At 42.8% G+C, this 23704-nt stretch overlaps 1 long non-coding RNA gene across 1 annotated transcript; it reads right to left on the reverse strand.

The window, feature by feature from the left end:
• Window positions 1-17001: 17001 nt before the first annotated feature.
• Window positions 17002-23214, reverse strand: LOC135322747 (uncharacterized). Its single transcript, XR_010383527.1, has 3 exons — window positions 23165-23214; window positions 21799-22077; window positions 17002-17327 (listed from the first exon to the last, which is right to left on the reverse strand). It is a non-coding gene; the product is annotated as an uncharacterized LOC135322747 (long non-coding RNA).
• Between the last annotated feature and the right edge of the window lie 490 nt (window positions 23215-23704).

Below are 23704 nucleotides of genomic sequence, written 5' to 3' on the forward strand. Positions count from 1 at the left end.
TTAATGTGCCACAACCCATAATTTGAAAAATCATTGGGTGTTTGTGACTTCCTTTCTCGCTCAGCCCACAGATCCTTATCCTCACACACAAACTGAACCTTCTGAATAGAAATGAAGGGGGAAATCCTTCGGTCACCTCCTCTTGGACCAATAACATGAGAACAGACACAATCAGAAACCATCTCCTCTGGGTTGCTTGAGAGGACGATCATTTTTACCCTCCTAAGTGACTGACTGCTGTTTATTCTTCTTAAAACCCCAGCACTTTTTCCCTCCTGGCAGGCCCTGGGGGACTAGTCCAAATGAAGGACTCCTCCCAGCCTCAAAAGAGGTTACCATTACTTGGTTCACGAAGGGCCAGCCAGCAAGGGAGATCGCCACGGCAAAGTGACAGAGGTTGTGCCCCTGAGGATGGAAGTCAAGCTGGTCAGTGTTTTACAAGCAGAGCCCAATTTCCAGGCGCCCTCGATGTGTGAGCATCTTTTCGTTTCCATGTTTGCCTTGAGGGATTATGAAATGGCAGTTGAGAGACACGGGGTCGAGCTTTTGCGAAGGCCACTCACTTCCACTTCTGAAGGGTGAACAGCAGTGCCAGGACCAAGGGGACAGGGAGGACTCGGGTGGGAGGGATGACCGAAAAAGAGATTTTTAAAGGCATAAGCCCCTGAGACTTCCTCCTGTCTTTCCCTCCTGGTGTCCCTTTGTACATCCTACTGATACATTTAGATGGTGGTGCCTCTATTTAATTTTATCTGCAGAAAGAAGGGAAAATAGAGCTAGTTAGACATTTAAAGGCAGTCATCTGGGTTTCTTATTTACTTTCAGATACATACATGCATAATTTTACATACCTGCATAATTTACTCTTGATAAAGGCTACTGGGGCTGCCTGTTTGCCCCGACATTTGACTTTTAAACCACACACAGTTTGAGATGTTACCAGAGCAAAATTCTTCATTCCTACTCTCGGGTCTCCCTCCAGCACATGCACACACACACACATGTACACACACACATGCATACACACACACATTAATTTTTGAGCCCATTTTGGCAGATGTCACCCGTCACCTGTGTTTCCATCCATCCCAGTTTAAACATCTGCATGTCCATGTGTCGTGACATCAGTCAAACCCGGCTCCTGCCGGCTCGACCGTGTCCCCCACACACCTGGGGACTCTCCTGCTTCACTCCCAGGCCCACTGAGCCTCCAGAGGGTTCCACAGGGAGGAGGAAGGTGTCCAGGGTGAGCACGGAAATCAGAACCCGCCGGCCAGGCCTGCGGGCCGAGGACATCTGTCTGGCTGTTCTGTTCATTCCTGCCCGCGACCTCACGGAGGCCTCAATTGGATCAGGCAATTAGCACGGCCAGGGTCAGATGCCGCCCAATTTAATTCAATTACTCTTCACCGCAAGAGAAAAGATGGTTATTATAGTGACAGGACCTGTGTGAGGAATACAGGCTCCCAGCCAGCGACCTGCCAGCACATTGCCAAGTTGTGGGGAGCCGTGAGGCGGTGGATGAGGGTGATGTGAGGGGCCAGGGCGAAGTGAGGCCGGCTCTGGATTGGGGGTCCCACCCCCACCACCCAGAGGCAGTTTTCCAGTAGAAACCCATGATCACTGCAGGCCTGTTACCGAGGCTCGGAGCCAGGGTGTGGGGACGCCGGGCTTAACTGGTACATGACAACTGTGAGTTAGTCACCAGATCCTGGGGAGGAAGGGATGAAGGAGGATGAATGACAGCAGTCAGGAGAGCAAAAGGACTCTTTTTCCAGAAGTCCTGTTTTAAGGGCGATTTCTTGTGTATGGTTCACAAGTCTTGATAACAAAGTTGATCACGAAGAAGATAATGTGGACCTTAAATCTTTGTTCTTTAAACTTTATCTTTCCCTGATTGTCCTTTAGCTCGCTGAATTTAACAACAATTCACACCAGCATGCAGGCCATGTCAACTGCCAGCCAGCCACTGTTCGGCACTGTGTGCGGGGTTCAGCTCTTTTTAACCCCCCCAAGAACACTGGGTCCCTCATGCCCCCATTTTATAAATGGGAACAATGAGGCTTAGAGAGGCTGTGTAACCTGCCCAAGGTCACCGAGCTGGTAGGAGACAGTGGATTCCAGCCAGACCTGTTGACCACAAAGCCCTTGTTCTTGACTGTGATCCCAAACCTTCCCTTGGCTTTAATTTCTAGAATCTTCTTTGCGTCTCTTGCATGTCCTCATGTCACTGAAGAGAGAGAGGTCCTCCCAATCGCTCAGAAGCGCATTGGGTACGAAAGACCCTGTGTCTGCATAGAATAACGTCATCATTTCTTAACCAGCATAGCGGCTCAGCACACTGGGCTCTGGGTCCAAACCCCAGCTCGGCCACTCCCTAGCTGTGTGACGGGAAATTCTCAGCGTACGGGCTCCCTCATGGGTGTAAATGAGGAAAATACTTCCTCGTAAGGTTTGGCGGGGTTAGCTCACAGAGTCAACACACTTAAAATGGTGTCTGGGAAAAGTGTGCAGAAACTGCCAGCTAGTGCTATCACTGCCACCCTTCTGAAAGCAATTAATGCAAAAATCAGAAGCAAAGGATTTATAGTGCATACAACAGTCAGGCTTCAGAGGGGCCCCATGGTCATGAATAGTCACCCTCGCCACCAAGCCCCGCCTTGATGGAGGTGAGGGGGCTGTCGCAGTCCCGGGTGACTCGTGAGCGTATTTTAGGGGGCTCAGGGGAGCTATTCTTTGAACTTTATCTCCTGTCTTAAGCTGTATCTCTTTTGACTCAGGAACATAGCAAATGGGAGACATTGGAGGACTCGCACAAGGGAAAGGACAATGGTTCCCCCCCCAACCCCACCTCACCCCCGTCTCCAGGCCACGCCTCCCTCTGGGAGGAGGAGGGAGGCCCAGGGCGGAGTGTTCCTTATGGTAAACGGCCTTCACACATTTTCTCTAAGTTTGCCACCATGTTTCCTTTAGATGAAGTGTGGTACAGTCTAGCAGCTTTGCAGAGAGTTTTGAAAGCTCTAGAAACGCATAGGAATTTCCCCAAGGCCTTACCCAACTTGCCTGGGTCATCGCCTCGAAGCCAGGGTGCAGGCGTCTCCAGCCTGAAGGAATGGAGCGTGAGTGCTTTGAGTCATCCTGACGCTGTTAATGATGGTTCTTAATCACCATTTGAATTTCTTTCCGGGCCAGGGTGACTTTGGACAGATACCATAAATCTAAGCTAAGATGCGTATCAGTGCACACCCAGCCCCGTGAGCTCTGGAGTCGGGCTCTGTAGTGACTTGGCAGGAGCGGTGCCAGCTCTGCCCTGAGCTGGGTGATAAGAGCCCCCCGTGGCTGCACATCTCTCTGAGGGATGCGGTGACAACCCACTGTGCTCAGTGCCTGTTGTGATGGCCTGAGACGTCTTGGCCCCATCCACTCTGCTTTCAGATCCCCGGTGGAGGGTACAGAGCGCCCGAACAGAAGCCAGATCTTTCTGGTTTGTGTCAATTGAACATGATGGAGTGATGACTCTGAGAGTGATGTTTTCATAAGGGGGGTAATGCTTTACCGTCCTGGCTGGAAGCAGCATCTTCTCGTGTGGGACTGTAGCTCGAACAAATGGGGTCAAAATAAACAGAAAAGCAGGCACTTGGTTTTCCTTTCTTGTTTTACACTTTCAAGCAAGTCCTTTGGCCTCCCAGCCTCAGTTTCCCCATTGCTCTGGGAACCAAAATCAACCATTCCTACAGCCTACCCTTGTCTCCTGCAAATGAGTTGGATTAGTCATCAGCGCCTTGAGCCCTGCAGTGACCAGCACAGTACATGTAAGTTTTAATTGCTGGCATTACTCAGACAAGGAAAAGACTCATTTCTAGTTCCAGAAGAGCAAGGCTCACAGCTGCAGTTGGATACGAGAGGAGCCAGGCTGACAAACCACGTCGCTGCCCAGCTCTGGGGTCCCCCAAGGGGAACCTGGGGAGAAAATGGTGGCCCCAGGCAGGCGACTGTTTCAGCGTAATGTGAAGAGATGTTACCTTCATCTCCACACTGACTGAGCTCCGGGATAATTATATTTTAAGCAACACAGAGCATAAATCAGATTCACTTAGCATGTGGGGAGCCAGTTGCACCCAGGCCTGCCCAGACCGGCCCCGCTCATTGCAGGCTGTGGGAGAACAGGGCTTTGTGGGTCCCCGGGGGCCGCCAGGCCCGGGGCTGTTGCTCAGCTGTGGGAGGCGCGCCAGTTCTCAGGTCTGCTAATGAGGGCTGCGGTGTCTGGCAGGGCCCTGGCCCGCGAGTGAGTGTGACTAATCATGAATCTTTTCAATAACGCTGATGGTTCATTCTCTTTTCCCTCCTCTGCCTGCTCTCTGGGCTGGAGCCGGCTGAAATAGGAGCAAATTGGCCTCGTTCTGGAAAAGACAGGCCTTGATAAAGAACCCCAGAGAGGTTTCCCGTACTCCGTGCCTGGATGTTTTGCAGTCAGTGTAATTACCTGACTTGGGTGGGCTGACAGGGTATTTTTTTGTGGTTGTTCCCGCCGCTCGATGGCAGGCAGCATCTGAAGACAGTACCCTGTCACTGCTCCCTGGGCTCTGTGACAGATGGAGGTTTGACACCGGCAAAGGCAGTGTCTTTGTTATTATTTCTGCACATGCTCCAGCCCAAACTCACGACCCTCCCGTTTCCTGTTCAAAGGCTATGTTTGATCAAGTCGTGTTTCCACCCGCACATGGAAAAGTGGCAGACCTTAAACGCCCTGGGCTCCTTCATCGGGGGTGGGAGCCCCAGACGGGGTGACCTTTTTTCAGACTCATCTCTCTCCCTGCCACCCGCTTTGTGGCTTGATAAGTTCACTCTGCTTCTAACACCAGAGCTTCTAACTGTGTGTTCACTCACGGGAAGATGCGTGTGTGTGTGTCTGTGTGTGTCTCAGGAACGTTGCTAATGCCATCTGTTGGTTAGTGGGTTGGAAGAATTTCAGGCTGGAAGGCAGGCTTTGCTGGTGTTGGACTGAAACTTTTAGAAAGGGGTAGTAATTGTCTAATGAGTGTGGTACCCTCAGCACGCACTAGACCTCTGAGATTGACTCAAATCCAGCTCTTTAATAACAGAGCCAAAGCATTTAAATGTTGAGAGGCAAGAGCAAGTGAAAGAAAAGGAGGGTTACACCAAGAGCTGGAAGACACTAAGGCAGTTTTTAACATCCCTTAGTCCCTAAGATAACATACTAACTCAACCTTCTTTTTACCTTTTCTCTTAAGCCAGTTCCTTCTCTCTTTCTCAGCCTTGTGGGACCACTGCTAACTTGGAAGAAGTCCAAGATGCTAAATAGAGTTATCAAAGCTACTTTCTCTGAATTAAAACTTGAGATGTGTTCCAACAGGTGTCAGAATATTGGTAGGAATGACAAGTTCGAGTATTGAAAATTAGAGTTTTCTTTGAACATTCTGACCACTGACCTCCCTGTCAAACTCTGAGTACCTTGTACTCATAAGATGTTACTTGATTATGGTTTCATGTGGGAGTTGCAGCTGGAGACAGGAGATCAGAGCTGGCCTTCAGCCGTGTTTGCTGTGATACATGTGATGTTTTCAAAATCCAGGCAATTTCTCACAAGCATCCAGATTTCTAACTTCTCTTAAAAATTCTAAAATCTAGCAACATTGACTTCACAGGCCAGCATGGAACCAACTTTATTGGAACCTAGTGGTTGCTGCCTTTTTATAGAATACTTTGCCACAGTCCTCACTGCTCCCTATTGATTCCCATTGAGCCTCTTTTTCCTATTTACTTGATCTAATGGCCTCTCTAGGCATTCAGATTGGTTCTTGCTGGCAGTCAAGGCTCCTGACTGCTCACCATCAGAGAAGGAAGCCTCGCAGACCCTCTCAGGAGATTCTCAGGATTGTGTTAGAGGGGACGGGTCCCTGGAGCACGTCCAGCAGGGCTGGGCATGATCTCACTTGTCTTTTAGGAAGGGCTTTCTCTTCCCAGCTTGTGGCAGGTGCCAGGATGCATACCAGGAGACCACCAGGTACCACTGAACTGACCTGGATAAGAACTCAGTGAGGAAGATGTGTGAGTATCAACCTTACTTTTCGGCGGAGAAAGCTCCGGTAGAGATTCATGGACTATTCAGCATGGAAGAGACTTGAGAGGGCTTTCGTGATGAGCATAGTAACCCTCTCCGTAGACAATGCAGTCTTCTTTTCTTAATCATTATTAGTATTGGCTGATATAAATTGAGGGTTGCTATTACAGCTCTAGGCTAAGGATTTTATATTTATCTCATGTCATCCTCGCACCCTACGAAGCAGTTATCATTACAATTCCCATACTCCAGAAGAGGAAACTGAAGAACAGGGAGGTTAAGTACTCTGCCCAAAGGGACACAGCTGCTAAGCGCTGGAATGAGGATCGTCACCGAGGCAGTGCAGACACAGCGTTGCACTAGTTGTGAAATAGCGGTGACAAGAACGAGGACTCTGACTCTTCATGTCAAATCCTTCTAGAGATCCACAACCAAGATTCAGTCCCCAAATGCAGTTTTCAGGGGCCAGTCTAGACGACTCGCGGTGAAGCGAATAGGACCACCCTCACGCTCACGCACACACTTTGGAATGCACTTGCCCCATCCTGACTCCCGACCTTGTACGCACTCCAGAACGCAACAAAAAGGCAATGGAACGTGGTGCTGTTTCTCCAGCAAGTTTCCAATTCATAAATTTGAACTTGAATATTGCCACGACCCAAATTGCAGGGATATGACCTAAAGAACCAGCTAACGTTTGGTCCCGTGATTGATTCTCCTTGGGGGACTGGAAATGGGTAATTATTCATTGGCATAGGCTCAGGGAACATCAAGGGAATTTTTTAAAAAAGAAAGAAAATTCTGAGTTAGACCCCTTGAAACCCTTTGTCAGTTACCACCTATCTTGAGCACAGTGGGATTTGGTTTCTGGGGTTCCCCAGCAGCAAGACCCTGGCTCTGTCCTTTCCAGAAAGAGTCCAGAAGCCACTCTGGCAATGTGGCTTCCCTCCTGACCTCAGCAGAGCACTGACAGCCAGGCCCTGGAGTATGTTTGATTCAGGTCGTCCAGGGGTGGAAGAGATGGAGCAGTGGGGAGGCCAGACAGAGGAGAGAGCGCCCTCAGGGGACCACGCCCCTCACCTCTCCCCTCTCCCGCTTCCTGCCCAGGGCAGCAGCAGCCTCTGTAAGAAGAAAACCGAGACTCCAGCTCTAACACATTGACAGGTGATTCAAATGAGGTGTTACAGGCAAAATGTCAGAGAGAAAATGCGAAGAGCAGAGAAATGGAGAACAGTCATGAGAAGGGCCTTCTTGTCAGTTACTCTCAGTGAAAGGACATCATGGCCTGAAAGAAGGGCGGGGAGGCCGTGGCTGGTACACACAGCCTGTGTGCTAATTAAGCCAGAGCTGACTGTGATAACAGGCAAGTCTCCACATGTCACTGGCTTAACACCACGGTTCTTTTTTTTAGAGATCAGTTTAAGGTGAATCTTTGCAAACAGCATTCCACACAGTGTTTCAGAGATCAGGGACTGTTTCTAGGTTTTGGTTTCACCATCCCTTGGTGCCTCAACTCTTCACTTCCAGCTGGAGGATGGAGGATGAAAGGGAGTTTGGAAGGTCACAGGCAGGTGTCCAGGGGCCAGGCCTAGCGACACACATCCCTTCCACCTACACGCTTAGACGCAGAACTGAGCCAGCGCGGACCACGTAGATGTAAGGGCAGCTACATTGTGGCCACAATTCTACTCTTCAGAAGGAAGCCTGAATCTTTGGTAGGTAGTTGATGTCTTTGCTACACCTGCCTACATCTTCCGGTAGAGTAAACGAACTTGGAAAGCTTGCTCTGGAGGGCCCCCCTGTCCAATCCCCTACTCACGTCAAGTGATCACCAACATGACATGCAGTTTACAGCACAGCTCTAGTTTATTCCACAGGTCAAACAACAGAGAAGGAAAACTTGTGATTTTATCATTGTTTGTGAGATTAATTTTTACTTATTGTAAATTCCATTCTCTTTATGCTGCTCTAATTTTGAAATATTTTCTGTTAGATTCCAAGTCCCTGGAAATGTTACTGTATTAACTCCTTTCAGGGTTAGCATTTTTTTTATGGTAACTTGAAGTTTGTCAGGATACTTTATGACATCCCGGAGACATTTTAGGCAGCAAGCTGAACAGAGTTGGGGTGAGCGTAAAGAGTATATGCTCCAGGGGGAGGGTGTAGCTCAGTGGTAGAGCACGTGCTTAGCATGCATGAGGTCCTGGGTTCAATTTAAAAAATTGAACCCAGGACCTCCTCCATTTAAAAAATAAATAAATAAAAATCAAATTACCTCCCCCTGCCAAAAAGTTTTTAAAAATAAAATTAAAAAAAACCAAAACAACAAAAAAAGAGTACACCCCATGTTGAGTTATATTACGTTAGAGGGCTGTTCTGGAAGTCACGTGCCATACTCCAACATACATCCTATTTGTCAGAATCTAGTTACAGGTCCATACCTCCTGCAAGAGAATCTGAGAAGCATGGATTTTGGTTGGGTGTTTTGTGACTGAGACAAAATTGGAGTATTTTCAGTAAGAAAGAAGGGAAGAATGGACTCTCGGTGGGCAACGCACAGTCTCTAAGCAGAGAAAGTTACACTTTGGGGGCTGTTATTGTCAATAGAATCCTAGAACGAAATAAAATCAATTACAGATAAAAAATGCTAAAGGATGGTTTCCCCGATCAGAGTTGTATTACGGAAATTTCGTCTCTGCTATGTGTGTCTGCTACCACTAAGCGTCCACGCTGCTGTGGTGATGGTGGTTAGTTGGAAAACATCCCATCAACAACCAGAGGGGCAAGGCATAGTGTCGAGTACAGATGGAACCCAAAGGACGATCCTGGATATTGAAACACGCGAGAGCATTGCCACAGCGTGATCGATGAATGGGCGATGACAGGGCGGCAGAAGTGTCTACAACAGCAGCCAGGGCTCACGAGCGCCGCCAGATGTCCCCGTGCTTGGAAGGGCACTAGGGTTTACACACAGCAGTTAGGAGCACACACCTGAGGTCGTAGAAGAGGTTTCCCTGCACATCTGGGGAAGGGGAGGGGTGGGGTCAAGTTGAACTCGATCATGGGGCCCTGGGGACCCAGGGGACTCTTTAAACTGTCCATGCAGTGTGATCGAAACACGTAAATGTATTAGGCTGATGCCCTGCGCGACCCAACCCAGGAAAGACTTGGTTTCTGTCCCCTCTCCCCTGTCTTTCTCCTTCCCTAACTCCTTTTGACCAACTGCAGGGAGTAAGTGAATTCATTGCCTTCATAGAATTAGGTCAGATCCGAGCTGAATATCAAGCTGACAGAGGGGGGCTTGGTGCCAGTGTGGATTAAACGAGAAGCAAAAATAAAGTCTCACTCTAAATCCAAATATGGGAACTTACAAGGGAAAAGGCTAATATTAGACTGTTTAAGAATTAGTATGGCAAGATACATTTATCAGCAGAGACTCAGGGAGTTTCTATACACGTCAATACTTTACTGTAAAGAAGCCACACTTACATGTTAATAGAGGTTTAAAATATTCCAGCTTTAGCTGTTGGGATAAAAATTGTTAGTTTGCTACGTGGAAATTCTTGAAAAACTGTACATTACTGCTCTTTATATATACATCATGACATATACATTGTTACTGCAAGGCTGTTTCTCTTTCTTTTTTATTGAATTACAGTCTATTTACAATGTTGTGCTAATTTCTGTTGTACAGCACAGTGATTCATGTATACGTATACACACACACACACATATAGTCCTTTTCTATTATTTTTCATTGTAGGTCATTACAGGGTATTGAATATTGTTTCCTGTGCTATACAGTATGACCTTGTTGTTTATCTATTTCATAAACTATGATTAGTATCTGCAAATCCCAAACTCCCAATTTATCCCCCCGTCCCCAGTAACTATAAGTTTGTTCTCTATGTCTGTCTGTCTGTCTCTGTTTTGTAAATAAGTTCATTTGTGTTTTTTTCCCCTAGATTCCACATGTAAGTCATATCATATGGTATTTTTATTTCTCTTTCTGGTTTACTTCACTTAGAATGACAATCTCCAGGTCTGTCCATATTGCTGCAAATGGCATTTTAATTCTTTTTTATGGCTGAGTAGTATTCCAGTGTGTCTGTGTGTGTATGTGTGTACACACACATATATATATATATATGTGTATGTGTGTACACACACCACAACTTCTTTATCCAGTCATCTGTCAGCTGGCACTTAGGTTGCTTCCATGTCTTGGCGATTGTAAATAGCACTGCTATGAACGTGGGGGTACATGTATCTTTCTGAATTAGAGTTATCTCGGGATATATGCCTAGGAGTGGGATTGCTAGATCATAGGGTAAGTCTGTTTTTAGTTTTTTTAAGGAATCTCCATTCTGTTTTCCATAATGGCTGCACCAAACTACACTGCCACCAACAGCGTAGGAGGGTTCTTCAGGGCTGTTTCCTAATTTTCTTAAGAGTTTTCCAGCTACCACCATTCCACCCCAGAACTGAAAGTGCGACTCTCCGTCATAAAGGGGACAGCTTCTGACAGTCTCAGTTCCACATGGAAATGACAATCTCATTAATGATGCTAAGTTTATATTGTCAATATATTATCACCACTCTCACACCAACTGCTTATGTTAAAAAATAATTACTAATTAGTTTCAGCAAATGCATTATGAAGAGGTGGCTAATTTTAACTATTTTCCTCCTCCCTGTTTTAGAAAAAAAAATCGAGTGATTCAGAGAAAGCAATCTGTTACCTGGAGGCATTTAGAATTTTTTTTAATGATCTTTAATCAGAGCTTTTAAGACTACCATGAAAATGGTGGCTCAGGTAACACAAGAAGGGAGTTGCAGTCTCCACCTTTTATCTTTCTTCTTGAAATTCAATGATATAAAATAAATCTAATAAGCTGACTTTATCTTTGTTTCTAATTTAACTCTAGGATGTCTTACAAGATGTCTGGACACCCATCTCACTCTCTGAGAGCAAGTTTAAATCCTTCTAAATCTCTCCCTCTCTTCCTCCCGGGATGCTAGCTTTTCAGCCTCATACAGACATCTGGTCCCTGGACCTCTCCCCTTGCTCTCTGTAGAGACACCCTCTCCTAGACTTTGCAGCCTCCCTATTCAGCCTAGACCCCAAGATGGAAGCATCTCCCCCAGACCCTAGCCTCCCTTGTCCATCTTGTCTTCTGCCACTTTCCAGCAAAACACAAATCCAGAGTAGATCAACCATGCATTTCCTCTACTTTTAGCCAGGACTGCCGGATACTGCCCAGAAATCCTATCCATTCCCAAAGAGCGCTTCGTCCTCTTTATGGTGGGGTCCAGCTTTACCATTCACCATGCCTGCTGCCATCTGGCTCTGCCCCTTGAATTGCACGGACATGGCTCTTGCCAAGCCTGACAGCACCTTCTCTTTGCTGAGTCTGTACGAAATGGCCCCAAGTGAGGGTTTAGGGCTGGACCACTGGGGCTTTTATCTGACTCTGCTATTTATCCAGTGTCATTTTGGCAAGTTTCTTCACTCTCTGAAGTCTCCATTCTTCACCCATAAAACAGATATAAAAAGGGAAGAAGTACAAGAATGAAGTAAATAATATGAATATAGTTTTAAAATTCCAGTCTAACCATCTTTATCTTTTACTTGGAGCCATTTGTTTACTAAATACTAAATTCAATCGTTGATAGAATGAGTTTAAATTTTCCGTCTTAGTACTTGTTTTCTGTTTGCCCCAGCTGTTCCATGTTCTTTTTGTTTTTGACCTGTTCTTGCCCTCCTTTGGATTAATCAAAATTTTAAAATTATTCTATTTTTGCCTATCAGCATGATTAATATTAGTTTTTAAATTGAAGTATTATCAGTTACAATGTGTCTGATTAATATTATTCTTGTTTGGGTCAGGATACTATCACAAACTGTGGGGTTAAGGATTTGTTTCAGGGGAACTGATAAGGATGAAATTCTTGATCTGGGAAGCATGCTATCCTGCTTTTATTTATTGAGCTCCTACTTTATTTAATATTTTAAAATTGAAGTGTAGTCAGTTTGCAATGCTGTGTCAATTTCTGGCATACAGCATAATGTTTCAGTCATACATATACATACATATATTCATTTTCATATTCTTTTTCATTATAGGTTACTACAAGATATTGAATATAGTTCCCTGTGCTATACAATAGAAACTTGTTTTGTATCTATTTTGTATGTAGTAGTTAGTATCTCAAATCTCAAACTCCCAATTTAGCATCTACTTTATACCACATTCTGTTCAAGGCTCTGAGAATTGCACAGGGAATAAAAAAATATAAGTGTTCCGTTCTTACGCAGTTTGTCATCTAAAGGAAAGAGAGTATGAACTCTGAGTTTCGGCAGTCCTGGGTTCAGAAACTAGTGTTTTCACTAATTAATCTGTGTGACCTTGGACAGTGTCCTTCATACAGTGTGTTCAAATGTACATGTTGGAATGATACTTCGTTTGGAGAACTGTTATGAAGACCAGAGATAATGGACAGAAAGCTCCAGCACAGTTGGGGCACACAGACTATAGTAAATGGTGCTATAATTAATTATTATTATTATAGTCACCAAACTCTAACCATCTGAATGTTTTGCCACCAACTAGTATTATTAAATATATGCCAAATGGAGACCGTTTGACTCACACACTCTCTCTCTTTGCCTACACAATAAAACTGTTATATATGTGTCTTAAATGTTTGTATTTGTCTGCATTCTGATTTTCAATTTTGTGGACATGATTTAACTCATCATCCGTGAGTTTGCAGTAATAATAAGATTTGAAATAATAATAACCATGTGCAACATATGGTGACATTTGCCATCTTCCTCTCTTCCTTGTGAAGACAGATGTTAAAGTTAGCGTCGTATTACTTCTGGCGCTGATTATTAACTACCAAGTTTCACATTCAGGCAAAAGGGCTACGGTAGGAAATCAGGATCCGGACTTTGCAACAGTCCTGTCTCCAACTAGGTCTACCTGGAGCTGCTAATTAAATTAGCATAGAATTGCTTTTCGAATTCTCTGGATCCTGACTACAATTTTTCATGTTAGAACCACTAGAAGTTTAAATTCTGTATTATCATCATCATGTCAAAGATACTACTAGTCCTTTTATATATTTATCAGTTTATCTGATGTCACCTAGACACCATGGACAGAATCCCTCATGCTGCTCAATTAATCTGTTTTTTAGATTCTACCTCCCAGGAAAGGGCAGTTTGACTAGAAAAATGTGACTGATTTTATTGCCAGGGGAAGTTATGAGCAGTGGTTCTGGAACTTGACTTTGCATAAGAATCACCTGGGAGGGGGAGCAGGAAGTGAAGGAATGTGTGTTGGGGGTGAGGGTGTGGGATTGTTGTAAATACTGATTCCTGGGTTCCACTCCCTGAGACTCCAGCGGGCAGGTTGGCCACCAATAATCTCTCCATCTAAAGCGGGACACACAGTAGGGATCTTTCATTTCCTGGACCAGTGCCCAGGAATCAAAGCTGCAGGTGGGATATCTGCTGAACTGTTATCCTTCAAAGCTCTTCTCAGAGTTTCTCCTGGGGTTATTCCACTCCAGCCAAGCTTACAACTTGACTGTGAACCCGCTTCATCTTTTTATAAATAGTTCTCTATGAAGAAATTAAATGAGCCAGATTTCTTGAACTGAAAATGAAGCTGCACAAACTGACGTTAACCATAATTTACAGGAAAAAATGTGAAATTAGAAATACCGAATCAACGATTGGCAAAATTCATGTTCACATCAATTCAATTACAGAAGGCTTTGTTGGAGACCTACGGAGGGCCAGCCGATCACTAGGCTTAGGGGCGCGAAGCCCATGAGATGTCAAAGTGCTTAGCATCCATCGGATGAGATGAACACATACACAAACACTAATAATATAATATTCTGTGTATGAAAGAGTAGAGAAAGATATGTAAACAATAATGAAGAAACATTCAATTTCATCTGGCTGCTCAAGGAAGGGGTGACATTTAAGTGGACTTTGAAAAATAGGTAAACATTCATTGAGCAGAGAGGGGAGAAGGGGGATCTCAGCAGGGGAAAAAGCAGGAGCTGGGATGTGGCTGGCCCCGGGATGGCTGGAGTAGCAGAAATGGAGCAACTGGGCTGAGCCGGGTAGAAAGGCCTCCCACGTTTGCTGAGGAGCTGGGGCATTTCTCTGTGGGGAACAGGGGACGCCAGAGACATTTAATTGAAGAAAGAAATGATCACACCTGTATTTCAGAAATACAGCTCTTGCTATAACATAAAATGGGCCATGATCTCTCTTGCCCTGCACCCCTTGACCCATTGCTGGCCTGCCTTTCTCCCACCACTGGCCCTGGTTGGTACCTGTTTTGTGCCATGTTCTAAAGCCTCTGGCAGAGTGCGCTGGGCCACTGAATGCCTCCTTAATCTCCAGGTCTCAGTTTTAGATATCAGTTCTTCCAGGAAATCTTTCCAGACGACCCCATCCCACCCCACCCCCACCAAATGGGTCAAATGTACTTAACACGTGCTCCCCAAATGCCCTGTGATTACTGCTGTCAGGGCCCTTGTCAGACGGCATCAGAATGCCCCATCTTTCTCAACAGACCGAAAACTTCTTCAAGTCAGGGAATGTTATCCTGTTCATTTTTGCATAGACAGCATCTGCCACTTCCCTTGTCTGGCTCATCGTGGACGCTCCATGTCTTCTTTGAGTTGATTCATTTAAAAATGAGAAAACAATGAGTTCTTTTTGATGTGCATTCAACAAAGATGCCCAGTACGCAGTTAGAAGCTCAGACTTGAGTCGGACTCTAGCTGTCATCCTGTTCTGCTGCTCGCCTCTCCGCAATTTGGAGGCAAGTGTACTTCCTCTGAGCCTCTTGTTTTCTTCGTCTCGTATGGGGTTGATAATAGTACCCAATTCATGTGGTGGTAATGAGCAGTCAGTGGAATAGCTTGATGAGTGGATTCCTTTCAATGTCTGGCACTTACTAAATGCTCAGGAAATGCCTGCAGGACGCGCTTGGAGAGATGCTTGATGGGCTGATGGAAAAAGAGACTGGCCTTCAGAGCCGCTAAACACAGTAGCTAAGGATCAGGCCTGGAATGTTTCTTTTCTTTAATACATCTATTTTTTTCTCTCAAAAGTTATTCTTGCTCATTTTAAATGAGCATTTAATACCTAAATGATACAGACATATATAAAATATGAAAATAAAAATTCTATACCTCTTGACTCCATAATTCAATCCTACCAAGAGGTAAAAAATGTTTTTACAGTGTGTTTTACCCTTTTCCAGTATAGATACAGATGTGGACTAATGAAGAGATAGGCAAGTGATAAAAGTGATAAAGCAAATTTAGTAAAATGGTAGTAGTGGAGTCTAGGTGATGATATATAGTTGTTCTGTAAAGTTCTTTTAACTTTGTTATTCGGTTGAAATTTTTCATAATCAAATATGGAAAAAATAACATGGCATCACTCGGTAGAGGCTTCTATAATATATATTAAGTAGGAAAGACCAAGTTACAGAATATTATGAATGTTGTAACACTAGTTTGTTAAATAGATAGGTATTTCTATTCATAAATTATAATATAATATTATTAAAATAATAATGACATAAATGTAGACACAGATAAGGTTGTCGATATAGATGTATCTTTGTGTCTGTTTATTACTCATATCTATGTCCCTATGAATGTCTGTATCTGGGACACAAGAGACAGTTTTTACGTATGGACTTAGAAAAACTAAAAGTAAAAAGAGGAAAAAATACATATTTGTATCATACAAATGTTAACCAAGAGTTATAATTATATCAAACCAGCTAGACTTTGAGGAAAAAGGCATCACTAGAAAAAGGAAAGCATTTCATAAAGAGAAAATTGAATCATTCTAGACATATATGTTTCTAATAACATGGCCCCAAAATATCTAAGGAAAAATCAACAGAATTAAAAGGAGAAACAAAGTCACAATAAGAAACAGAGATTTTAACAAGCAGATAAAATGCCAACAAAACACAGTGTGTCTGTGCATGATGATGAACAAACATGACCCAGTGTCTGAAGAAAGTACCTAACAAAATAGACAGTATACTGGGCCATAAACTCTTGAAAATCTTCAACTGATTGAAATAATTCAGAGACTTCAAGTTCTTTGACTGCACTGAAATTATGATGGAAATATATAAAAGAAAGGAAATGAGATGAATGGAACTAGAAAATGGAAATTCGAAAATGTTTTGAACTGAAATGGTAAGAATATTGTACATCAAATCTTGTAGTATGCGGCTGAAGCTATTGTTAGATACATTTCTGCTTTTAAATGTGCATAGTAGAAAAAGAAAGGCTGAAAAGTCACGGATCTAAATATCCAGCTCAGAAGTGAGATCTGTTAAAGCCAAATAAAGTCGAAGTAAGGAAATTAAAAAGATAAGAACAGAAATCAGCGAATTGGAAGGCAAATATACACTATATAACAGATTCCACAAAGCTAATATCTTAAAAATAAATTTTAAAAAGACCAAGGAAAATGTATAAATACCTAGCAAGACTGATCAAGAAGAATTAAGACAGGGCATAAGTTATGCTTATCAGGAAGTAAATAAGGCAGTTTTGTTGTGACTTGACAGTCATTAAAAAGATAATGAGGTTATATAACCATCTTTATGGCAACCATCTTGAACATTTATATGAAATAGGTGAAAGCCTCAAAAAACACAATTTGCCCAAACTGATAGAAATAGAATGCTGAGGAGTCTACTATCTGTTTAAGAGCCTGAACCTTAGTAACCACGGTAATGATAATAGTGATGTTATTTGGAGAGCTTCTTAGATCCCGGCTTCCGTTTTTCACATGGTGGGATTTGTGTTAGCCCAGCGCCTGGGTCCTCTTGTTTATTCCTCCCTAGAGGACACGGGATGAGCTGATAGAGGAGTTGAGGGCAGGAACTAGGCACGCTCTGTTCAGTTTTTCCTTCCCTTTTCCCAGATCTGACTTCCTGCTGGCAGGAAGCCTTGTGGTCTGGTCTCTTCTCTGCAGGAAATAACACACTTGCTGTCCCTGAGGAGACCGGAAATGGCCCAGCGATGTCTATAAGTGGGAGGGCAAACTGTCTTCTAGGAGAAAAATACTAGCAAGGCTGCAGATCTGAAGACATTTTCTCGGACTGACTACATCAGTGATACTTAGAACTTCATCGGCCTTACTCCTGTGTCTGTCTCGCAATTTTTTTCCAACCTGGGAAATGAAGAAAGCAACAATATTTACTGATCTTTTAAATTTTCAACAAGTGACTCAACTCCCTCATCTGCAAAATGAGATAATCACAGTTTTAAATGAGTTAATATGTATAAGCTGTTTAGAAACTTCCTGGCAAATAATAAGCACTTAGTAAATGCTGGTTACTACCTTCTTTAGGAAAATTAAATCCTTACTTGGTGCCAGAACTGGGCTCAATGCTTCACACCACATTGTGTCCTATTATGTTTAGAAGAAATCTATGAGGTAGGCTCTGTGATTAATCACTCTTACATGACAGACAAGGAAGCCAAGACTTGGGAGGGACAAGTAACTTTGTCCAAGGTCACACATCTTGTAAGGTCTGACTTCAAAGGGCACAACTCCCTCTTGCAGATACAAGCGATTGATGACAAGTGGGTAAAACAAGAGGGAGCTAAGGATTCACAAGAATCTGTCACTATTACTGGAGAAGAGGTTTAGTGTGCAGGACCTATTGATGGTCAACCAATAGCATGTTCCAAGAAGATGACAATGTTTGTTATGATGTTTACAAGGACTCAGTTTAACAGGGGTAATAGTCAAAACAAATTACGTATTCATGGAACTCCAAACATGTCCAAGAGGAACAATGTAGCTACCACACGATTAAAAGTGAAAAGAGTTGGACCGTTTCAGATATCACTATCTAACCTTTGGACCTCCATCTCCAGTTCTCTTTGGAGTTTTACCTCCGTCGTGAGAAAGTCGGAGGGAAACTGATCCCCGATCAGACTAAGTCAGATTAGTCCTCTCTTACAAATGGTTCCAAAACAACTTTCCCTTTTCTCTTCTCTCCCACTAAGCTGGGCTGGCTGATACCTTGTTTCTTTTCAGCATTAACAACCTTGCAGTCAAGCTTACCACACAAGCTTTTCCTAATCATTCCTGAAAAGAAAGAAAGACCTTTTTGGAAAGACTATGTGATATCCGAAGCAGAACTTGGATCAGCGCTTGCTGGAAAAAACATGTTTTTTTTTTTTTTTGGACAAAAACATACAGGGCCCTTGAACAGATTTGGATCTCGCTGATATTCATGCAGGTGTTTGGAAATGTTTACAACCTGAATCTGGGCCAGGAATTAGAGAAAAAGTTATGCTTCTTACACTTTTGTAGCAGAGTGTATGTGATGGGGGATTTTCAAGACCACATTCATTTTGGAGCCCAAACTGTATAATACAGAAAAGGGGGCCATGTATTAAATGTCAAAGTGCTGTTCAAATAAAGTCAAGCTGTCCAAATATCTGGAGTTCAGAATTAACAAATATTCAGAACATGTGAACAAAATTGGAAATGCTTTAAGGTATTTTTTAATGTATTTCTGTGAAATCTTTTTAATTGAATCAATCTGACTTGTAACATGATGAAAGTTTAAGGTGTACAGTGTGTTACTTTGATACATTTAAATGTTGTAATATGATTGACAATGTAGTGATATTTATCACATTACATAATTATAGCGCAACGTTATTGTCTACATTCATTATGCGGTGCAGTAGATCTCTAGGGCTTATTTACTGCTTGTTATAAATTTGTACCCTTAAATACCATTACCCTTACCTCTCCCACCCCATCCCCTGGTAACCACCATTTTTACTCTCTGCTTTTTACACGTTTGACTTTTTTAGATTCTTCATGGAAGTGACATCACCCAGCACCTGCCTTTGTCTGACTTTAAGTCTTATTCTTAGTGACCGATGTGCAATGTCTTTGGGCAAGTTCAAATCTACTCTCAGAGACCTCAGTTTCCCTGTCTGCAATTCGACTCCAGAAAGCACATTGACAAGTCAAGAGGATTTTTATATAACGCCTGTATTTCACTTTGACTTTCTTGCATATGGCAGCTATAAAACCACAAGTATCCGAGCCAGACTTCCCTTATGGTCTGAGCTCCCCGTCCAGGAGTAAGTAAAACACTTTCTGAAAGTACCATTAGCTTGGCTGAATTGCTACTTCCTTGTATTATATGGCACCCAGGTGGCTTTTAAGTGTTAGCACAGCTTCCTCAAAACTGCCTCCCTGGGTCCTAGCGATTAACTCAGGCGCTTGGAAAGTAAGATCTGCTCATTATTTTAACATTTTCTAGAGCTTCTTTACAGGGCATATTCAGCTGGGCCACCCCAGAGTTTTCCATTTTATAAGAAGGCCCCTTCCCAACAAGAAAGAATATTTATGAAGCTTGTTCTGACATCTCTGAAATTAAAGTAATAAAATAATTGTTTTAATTGCCAATCTGAAATTAATGTTCTCTTCTCAATAAGAGAGGATATTTTAATGAAGCTTGTTTGGACACTTCTAATATTAAAGCGCTTTCAATCCTGCCCTTCCGAAATTCAGGGAAAATTATTAAAAGTCTCTGCGGGTGGCTGTGTCTGACATCTCTGTGTGAGACCTTAGACGAGACCGCTCTCCTGGTCCTTCCCGTGGCTCTTTTTCTTTGTTTTCTTCCTCACGTGGAAATGGTACCCAGAGTTCGGAGCTCGTGCCTGAACTTTCGTTCTCCCCGAACTGTCTTTTAGCTTTAGGCATTCATACAGGGATTTTCACAGAGCAGGAGTCTATGAAAATCATAGCAATTTGCAGTCCTGAATTAGCCCCAAATTCTAAGCAAAAGGCTGCAAGTCCCACTGGCAAACACTGTCAGCCCAAGGGGCAAAGACAACTTCAGTGGGAGGTATAGAAAAAGAAGAAAAGAGAAGACAAATAAAAGGGGTAAATTTTAAAAGTGGCTGAAAGCATGAGAGGTCTATTCCCCAGTTTCCACAGAAACCATCAGTCACCTCGAATTCTTCTGCCTGTTTGAGAATCTCTCATCAGAGACATGAGTTAGACTCTCAATCAAAAACCGGAGAAGCGTTCACTGGCAAACTGAGAAAAACGTTATTTTGTGCAAGCTTATAAGAGCAAATACACAGAAATTCTACAGACGTTTTCCGACTACATTTCTATAAAATATATTCCGTGTTGCTGATCAACACAACTTGTAAATCAAGTTTATTTTCAGAACGGTAACTTGAACAAAACTGTTCAATGTGTCTGTGTTTGGGTAGGTTGGCGGGGGCCATGACTATACGTGATAAGCAAAAGTAATAATTGGCAGGACGTAAAAAAACATGTCTACCTTTCCATGTCTTATTTGTAACTATTAAATCCCAGGCTCGAGAGAGAGAGAAAACAATTTGTTAAATTACAGGTTCAGTAACAAAATCTATGGTACCTGAACGTCCTTGCGTAAATAAAACCTGTGTGTCAAGGAGTTTTAACGGATGATGCAACCTCTTAAATTTTACTCTTGAGGCTTCACGATGTCTCCAGGACCACGGCTGAAATTACAGCTTTGACATGTTCAGAAATGGACACTTGAATCCTTAGGTCAATTGTATGTGAAGATAGTCTTTAAGCACTTGCTAAATTTATAGTTGTGTTAAACGGTATTGAATCTCAGAGTGTTTGGGTCTCAAAACAGAGGAAAAAAAGTACTGCTAATTTTAAAAAGAACATTCCTTTTTTATTAAAACATACACATGCATTATAGAAAATTTAGGAGATGCATATAAGCCAACCTACATAATTCTAGCATTTAGAAATCAAGACCATTGTTCATCTCATGATATTTTTCTTTTCTCCATCATTTACAATGCCCACGTGGTATATCATTGCATGCATATACCATCGTTGATTTAACCAATTTCTCATTGTTAGAAATTTGGGATTGTTTTCCATTTTTTGGTTAAAATTCAGAAGGTGGCAATGAATACCTCTGAAATACAAAGCTTTGCACAGATCCATTGGATCTTCTGCATTTAACTTCTGACAGAACTTACTCAGAGAGAAAATGTCAAAGATGGAAGTAGCAAAAAAGTCCTGCTTTCTGAGAGGTCTGCTCTGGTTTCTCCAGGCCCTTGGGGCTGGAGTTAGACCCTTGCTGTCCCTGTGGGTTTGGGAGGCAGCCTCTTCATTGAAAGATCATTTGCTCTGCACAGCTTCGTGGTTAGAGATCAGTGAGTCTCCTGGGGAGGTTCTAGGACGACCACATCTTCTAGTTCCCAGAGGAGGAACCGCTCTGGGGATGGTAGTTGTCACTAAACGGGAAGGGCTGCAAACTGGGAGCTGTAGGAGTAAAGGGGGAGGGCTGGATGGGGACGGGGCAGAAAGAGTACTTTCAGTAGCATTCTACCGACATAGCCTATTGACTTGAGAAAAGCCGTCACACTCCTGCCAGGGCTCCCCCTGGGGTGTGCGTGCCCTCAGGTGGGTTAAGGAGTTTGTCTCCTTGATTTTGCCCCAGGGACAGGGCTCCCCACTCTGTGTGCTCCTATTGCAAAGTCTTCAGTGAGTTCTTAGGCCCACGCAGCATAATTCTTTAGCCTGGGATGTCAGTGATGTGACCTCTCCTGTCCCCTCTCTGGTCCAGCCTCACCCGACCACTCACCAAAGCCAAGGCACCTCTGTACCCTTCGCTCCCTCAGCATGATCGTCCATCTTCACTTCCAAAGTCTCCATCTTTCTATATAACACAGGATAACCATCAATTCCTCCATGGAAACTTCTCCAAGGTCCCAGGCAGAGTTCATTTCTCCTCACTCCTATTCCAAGAGCAATGGCGACACTGGGTTGGTTGTCTACCAGCTGCCTCCCCAGGCAGGCTGTGACCCTCTTGGTCACAAGGAGTGTGGCTCTGCCTGTCTGTCTCCTTGGTGCTGAGAACAGTCTAATAAGAGAAAAAGCACAGCTTTTCAGTTTTTCTTTGTTTTCTAATGAATGAGTTTAAATGTTTGTAACCACTAACTCAGGATTATGAACATGAGTATTTTTAAACAGCATTAATTGCTTTTAATAAAGGGAAAAAACTTAAAATAAGGATAATGGATATACCCTTTAAAAATAAATAGCTTAGATTTTAGGTCTTTAAGCTGTGACTCAACACCTTTAATCTCTTAAAGGAGCTGCCTTCATAGACTGTGTAGCACTAAATTGCTACTGTTGTTTCAACTTAACATCTATTAGTGATCACAAAATGGTCTATAAAGTTAAAAATTAGATAGCATTCATTTATAGAAATTTCTTCAAAATCTAAGCATCAGTGGAAAATAGAGAAAACAATGTGAACATAAAACAGATCCTTCCATCTTTCCCCATAAATCATCTTTTATTTATTCTCAAGTCCATTCAGGGCCATGAAGCTAAATATTTTCAGCTTAAATTTAATATAAAACTATATTCAGTATCTTGTAGTAACCTATGATGAAAAAGAATATGAAAACGGATATATGTACGTACATGTGACTGAAACATTATGCTGTACACCAGAAATTGACACACTGTAAACTGACTATACTTCAGTTTTTTAAAAAGTACAGAATAATAATACTAAATAAGAGCAATATTTTTTAAAATCTCATAAAAATCACTGGCGTTTGCATTCTATTTCATGGAAAGGTAATTTTCTTCTTCATTCTCTAGCCCAGGTGAGATGAGATTGAGTCTCAACAAAGCATTTTGTTCGGTGTTCCTTGTTTATTAATAGGGGACCAAGAAGGACTTTTAAATGAAATGTAATTCAACTGAATTAGTTTGAAAATAAATAGAACACATGTGGTTAACTTTGCTTTTGAAATTAACCTATCGGGTGCAGATCTCTGTAATTAAAGAATCCTAATTCACAATTCTCTGAATCACTGCATTTGGCAGGCAAATGCCAGTAATTTTCATTTCACAACACAGTGCCTCAGACAGTAATAAGCCAGAACGAAACACATGCAGGTTTAATCAGGTAACAAAGCATGTCAAATACTTACCCTGGAACAAGGGAGTCTGGCACATGAAGTGTGAGCCTCCGAGAAGTCCCTTAGGGGATGTTATGTTCTCTGATCTGTACCTTTTCACAGCTTCTGCTGACACCTTTAAGAAGAAAAAAGAAGTCTCATCCAGAACAGGCGTCGGTATTCAAAACAAATCACTCTTAATGGGACTTCTGGGAGCCAAAGATACAAACACAGGCGTGCACACACACATACACACACACAGGTGCGTGTACACAGATGCATACATGCACATATGCACATGCATGCACGAGTATATACTGATGCAAATATATAGAAACAGATATATTAAATAAAGGGGACTTAAAGAATGGTCTTTGTTTATTGTCAAGTAATTTTGGTCCAAATGCCATAACAAGAAAAATAATGTATTTAACTCTTGGGAAAATGTGTACCAGTTTGACTTTGGTCCATAGGTAGCTGTTTCCGGGACCAGAAATAAGCCAGCAAGGTACTGCTCTTAGATGGAGAACCAAGGGGCGGGAAGGCTTTTCAAGGCTCTCACATGGTAGTTCC

The sequence above is a fragment of the Camelus dromedarius genome, chromosome 13 (genome assembly GCF_036321535.1).
Source record: "Camelus dromedarius isolate mCamDro1 chromosome 13, mCamDro1.pat, whole genome shotgun sequence".
Taxonomy (NCBI): domain Eukaryota; kingdom Metazoa; phylum Chordata; class Mammalia; order Artiodactyla; family Camelidae; genus Camelus; species Camelus dromedarius.